Below are 6,000 nucleotides of genomic sequence, written 5' to 3' on the forward strand. Positions count from 1 at the left end.
CCATTCTTCAGCTTCCCCAATCCATATTCAATGCCATAAACGCTGAGATACCTCAGATTCTGCAGAAGTCTTCACATTCTCACAGAGTTTTAGCAAGAATAGTGGGACTTCTTTGCTCCTCAAAACAAATATTTTTTTCTGGAACTCAAATATTGGGGCTTGCAGAGGTTGGAAATTCATCATCTTTGAAGTTTGGCTTACTCAGATGTAATTTCCCTAGACCCGGACTCTCAATTTGAACTCAAATTGTGGTTAGAACCATCTAAAAAATTAGAATGGAAGTACCAAATTCACTTTTGACCAAGAGCTTTTATTATATCCGGATGCAAGTCTATCGGGTTTGGGTGCCCAATATGGTTGATGCTCCACTGGTGGCACATGGTCAAAAGGAGAGTTGTTAATGCGCCTAAATTGTTTAGAGATGATTTCCAGTTCCTTTGCTATTTGGAGCTACACAATAAACAAGGTATATTTTTCCATGTACTCTGCATGGAGAACCTGATAGCTGTCAGATATATGAACCATCTAGGAGGTACAAAGTCTAAACCATTGGCAGAACGAGCAGTGAGTTTTTGGGAGACTTGTTCTCAATGCAAGCTACTGTTTGAGCAGAGTAGCTCCTTGGCAATCCTAGGGCCCTATTATGATGGCAGACGGACTTGCGTCCGTCCGCCACCCCTGAGTAAGAGGGACCGTCCGCATGGGCAGCGGCGGTCCCTCCATGGCAATTAGGATGTGACCGCCACCCTGGCGGTCACATCCTGTATTTTTTACATTGCGACAGGTGCTGCTTGAAGCAGCACCCGCCGCAATGTAAAAAATGAAAGCAGTGCATTTGCATGCACAAAGCAACAGGCACCGCGCGGTGCCTGCCGCTTCGTGCACGCAAAGGCAGGGGGGTACCATAGGTACCCCCCATGTGCACCCCCCACCCCCCCTTCACCCAGGGGGCCCGCAACAGGCCCCCGAAGTGAATGTCCGTATGTTTCCCACGGCGGAAAAGCCGCAGCGGAAATGCATGTGATTCCCTCGATCCTAATATGGCTGGTGGTGTCTGAGAGACACCGCCAGCCATGTTAGTGCTTTTCCGACGCGGTCGGAAGGCGACCGCAGCGGAAAAGCTGCGGACGGAATTCAAGACCCACCAGCCATCCTAATTTGGCGGTGGGTCTTTGGAGGCTCTGCAGCAGTTTTCCCGCATCCTCCGGGCCGGCGGAGGCTTCCGCCGGCCCGGAGGGTGCGGGAAAACCGCGATCATAATCGGCCCCTTAGTTCGGTTTCACTTTCCAAGACTCCAGTAGGTGGAGAATTCATCCTTCCATATCTAGAAATATCTATTAGAAATGAGGTCCTTTCCTGAAAAATCCTTTTGCCTTTCGTCTGAACATGTACCACCCATCTTTTTCAGCTGTAGACCAAATCAGCTGGCAGCAGAAGTAAAAGATGCTTTCCTTGGACTGGTCTCAGGGACTTAATTTATGCCTTCCCTTGTTTCATTTTGTAGGAGCCAAACCCCAATAACTATCTGAGCCTCAATATTTTATCACCCTGATATTTACTAAAGTATTTCAGCTCCAGAAATCCCCATTTGAATTTGGGGTTAGAGACTACACTCCACATCAAGGAAAAATAGATAAATGTAATAAAATATTAGACGCATAAAAGACTGAGTTCTAGATCAAAAATAGGCAAAAGAGATTTTTATTACAGAAAAAATAAAGGACGATACAATAGAGAATAAGCAGATGCAGTCATTAAATGGGCAGAGAAGAAATGACAGGGAAATAATGAAAATCATAAAATGTAGGCATTATTTTAAACAAAAATCCGAAGTGCCTGATTATGATTTTAGCTGTCCGCCTGCTGGATTACATGTTGTAATCCGAACAGGCGGTCCTGCGGCGGTGGGTCTATGGCACTGCCTTTCAAAGACTCACAGGAGAGAATTAGAAAGGCAATACCGTGAGCTTGCCACAGGGCGTTCCAGCATGGCATGGACTGTTAAGTCCATGCCGTGCTGGAACTGTGGGTGCATGTAGACAGGGTGGCACATCATGTACCCCACTGCATGCATCCCTAAGCCCTGAGGGAACAGGGAGTCTGTAGGGCGCCCCTTAGTTTTCTTACCGCTAGGATTTTTATGATATGAGAACTGCCATGATACTGCTGGTGATGAGGAAAGTCGTAATATGCTTGGCAGTGCCACAACAGCACCACCCTGCATATTGCGGCCTCAAGACCGATGTGCCAATGCCAGTGACAGCGGATCCCTGGAGATTGTGGCGGTCCCATGGAGGTCCATCCACCCTACACGTAATACAGCGATTGGCCTGCTGGTGCGTCAGTCCACAACTGCCACCGCACCTCCACCACGAGTTTTGCCAAACTCGCACTCAGGTCCTAAATGTCCAACTCATGAGGAGTACTGGCAGTTCAATAGAACCTCTGAAAATAGAAAAGTATCCCAATCTATGACAATAAAGCTCACAGAAAGCACATGACCAAAATAATGATTCTCTCCCATAAAAACAAGAACTCAGAAGGTTTTAGGGAAAACCACACATTCTATTAACGCCTTAACCGCGGCGGTTTTTCCGCAGCGGTGCGGGCGTTCTATTAGGTGGGCGGGGCTCCGTTGGCCGCTGGCCGACGACAGCACAAGCAAGGTAGTGCTCCCGTCGGCCAAGACGCAAGGAGTTAATAGATTCTGCAAATCAGCACAGCATGATCATGGCTAGAGTTGCTTTTGGAAAAAAAAAAGACTCCAACATTATTTCATTGCTTCCTAAGCAATTGCACTCCAGAGATGTATAACACAAATGAAACATTTCTTGAACAATGGCTCTTAGAACTCACACATTTTCTGCAGCACTTCCAGCGAAAGTCCTCGAAAATGATACTTTGGGTAAATCATGGAAGCCTCATTCACAATACACACTTTCTAACATGATACTGTTCAATACTAATTAATTTACATTGTATCCTTAACTCTCCGCGGAACGAGAGGAGAAATGGCTTTTGCAGCGGCACTCTGATAAGGAGGGTAATCAATCAATCAGAACATTTATAGAGCGCACTACTCACCCGTTAGGGTCTCAAGGCGCTGGAGGGGGAGGGGGGTTATTGCTACTGCTGGAAAAGCCAGGTCTTGAGGTGTTTCCTGAAGGTGAGATGGTCCTGGGTCATTCGTAGGTGTGCGGGGAGGGAGTTCCATGTTTTGGCTGCCAGGTAGGAGAACGATCTTCCTCCGGCTGTGGTTCTGCGAATCCGTGGGACGGTAGCGAGGGCGAGGCTGGCGGAGCGGAGCTGGCGGGCTGTAGTGAAGAACGAGAGGCGGTTGTTGAGGTATTCGGGGCCCGTGTCGTGGAGCGCTTTGTGTGCATGGGTGAGGAGCCTGAATGTGATCCTCTTGTTGACGGGGAGCCAGTGCAGGTTTCTCAGGTGGGCGGATATGTGGCTGTGGCGCGGGATGTCGAGGATGAGTCTCGCGGAGGCGTTCTGTATGCGTTGTAGTCGTTTCTGAAGTTTGGATGTGGTTCCAGCGTATAGGGCGTTTCCGTAGTCCAGTCGGCTGGTTATGAGGGCTTGGGTGACCGTCTTTCTGGTTTCGGTGGGGATCCACCGGAAGATCTTTCGGAGCATGCGCAGGGTGTTGAAACATGATGATGAGACGGCGTTGACCTGCCTGGTCATCGTGAGGGAGGAGTCCAGGATGAATCCCAGGTTGCATGCGTGGTCCGAGGGAGTCGGCGTGGAGCCCAGAGCTGAGGGCCACCAGGAGTCGTCCCAGGCGGATGGGGCTTGTCCGAGGATGAGGACCTCCGTCTTCTCTGAGTTCAGCTTCAGGCGGCTGAGCTTCATCCAGTCTGCGACATCTTTCATTCCTTCCTGTAGGTTGTTCTTGGCGGTGGCTGGGTCTTTGGTGAGTGAGAGTATCAGCTGGGTGTCGTCGGCGTAGGAGATGATGTTGATGTTATGTTTGCGTGCGATGGCAGCGAGGGGGCTCATGTAGATATTGAAGAGGGTCGGCTGAGCGAGGAGCCTTGGGGTACGCCGCAGATGATCTTGGTGGCTTCTGTGCAGAAGGGAGGGAGGCGGACTCTCTGGGTCCTGACAGAGAGGAACGATGTGATCCAATCCAGGGCTTTTCCTTGGATCCCCGTGTTGTAGAGGCGGGTTATTAGGGTGCGGTGGCATACGGTGTCGAAGGCTGCGGAGAGGTCCAGGAGGATGAGGGCGGTCGTTTCTCCATTGTCCATCAGGGTCCTGATGTCGTCGGTGGCTGCGATGAGGGCAGTCTTGGTGCTGTGGTTGGCTCAAAACCCGGACTGGGAAGGGTTGAGCCAGTTGTTTGCCTCGAGGAAAGCAGTCATCTGTTTGTTGACGGTCTTCTCGATGACTTTGGCCGGGAAGGGAAGAAGAGAGATGGGGCGGAAGTTCTTGAGGTCTTTGGGGTTCGCTTTGGGTTTCTTCAGTAGTGCGTTGATTTCTGCTTGCTTCCAGCTCTCCGGGAAGGTGGCTGACATGAAGGAGTTGTTAATGATGTTCCGGAGATGGGGTGCGATGATGGAGTCAGCTTTGTTGAAGATATGATGGGGGCATGGGTCCGAGGGGGAGCCGGAGTGGATGGAGTTCATGACGTTGGTGGTGTCTTCAGTGCTGATGGGGGTCCTGGCGCTGAGAGTTGTGGTGGGGGTTGTTGGTTCGGTGACTGGAAGCGGAGTCTGGGGTCCGAAGCTGTCATGTCTATCTGCGATCTTACGGTGGAAGAACGTGGCGAGGGAGTTGCAGAGTTCTTGTGACGGTGTGATGTCGTTGTTGCTGGCGCTGGGGTTGGAGAGCTCTTTGACGATGTTGAAGAGTTCCTTGCTGGTGTGGGTGTTGTTGTCAAGTCGCTCTTTGAATGATGTCCTTTTGGTGGTGCGGAACAGCTGGTGGTGTTTGCGGGTGGCGATCTTGAGGGCTGTCATGTTTCCTGTAGTTCGTTCGTGGCGCCAGGTTTTTTTGAGGGTTCGACAGGATTTCTTTGATTCTTTGAGGGCGTCTGTGAACCATGAGGTTTTCCTGTTGCTGGACATTGCCGGGGGGTTCTTCAGTAATGTAATGTAATGTAAAAAAATTCTTGTAAAGCGCACTTACACCCAGCGGTTTCATGGCGCTACAAGCAATGGAAAGGCAGAGAGAGACAGGTGAGAACAGAAGATAGGGGAGTTTAATTGTGCGCCTTACGGAACAGGTGAGTTTTCAAGAGGGACCTAAAATGAAGGTAAGTGGTGGTGAGCCTGAACTCCAAGGGGAGTGCATTCCAAAAGGAAGGGCCAAGGGACGAGAATTTGAGTCCTCCATGTCTCTTGCGTTTGAAGTTGGAAGTTTTAAGTAGAGCAAGATGGGAGGACCGGAGATTCCGGGGGGGAGTGTAGTGTTGTAGAAGGGAAGAAATGAAGGCTGGGCCGAGGCCAGCCAGTGCTTTAAAGTTCGTGCAGCCCAATTTAAAATTGCACCGTTCAGCAACGGGGAGCCAATGAAGAGTTTTCAGAAGTGGACGAACGTGCTGATGCCTAGTGGTGCCAGGTTGTCGGCGCTGTTGGTAATCCACTGTGCGAGGTTGTGAACTGCGTTGTTGGTGTTAGCGGTGTGGGCTCGCGGGTTCTGGCTCAGCGATGAGAGGAGCTGGTCTGTGGTGATTTTGCTCCAGCATCTGTGGGGGATCTGTTGCGTGCGGTGGTGGGATGAGGTCTTTTTGAAGGTGAAGTGGATGCATCTGTGGTCGGTCCAGTGTAGTTCGGAGGAGTGGCGGAAGGAGACGTGGTTGCTGGCAGAGAAGATGGGGTCGAGCGTGTGGCCAGAGATGTGGGTGGGTGTGTTCACCAGTTGCTTGAGACCGAGGTTGGCGAGGTTGTCGAGTAGGGTGGTGGTTTGTTGTCGCTGTTTTTCTCCAGGTGGAAGTTCAGGTCCCCGAGGAGGATGTATTCTGGTGAGGCTAGGGCATGCGGGCTGATG

Source organism: Lissotriton helveticus, chromosome 4_1, assembly GCF_964261635.1.
Source record: "Lissotriton helveticus chromosome 4_1, aLisHel1.1, whole genome shotgun sequence".
NCBI lineage: Eukaryota > Metazoa > Chordata > Amphibia > Caudata > Salamandridae > Lissotriton > Lissotriton helveticus.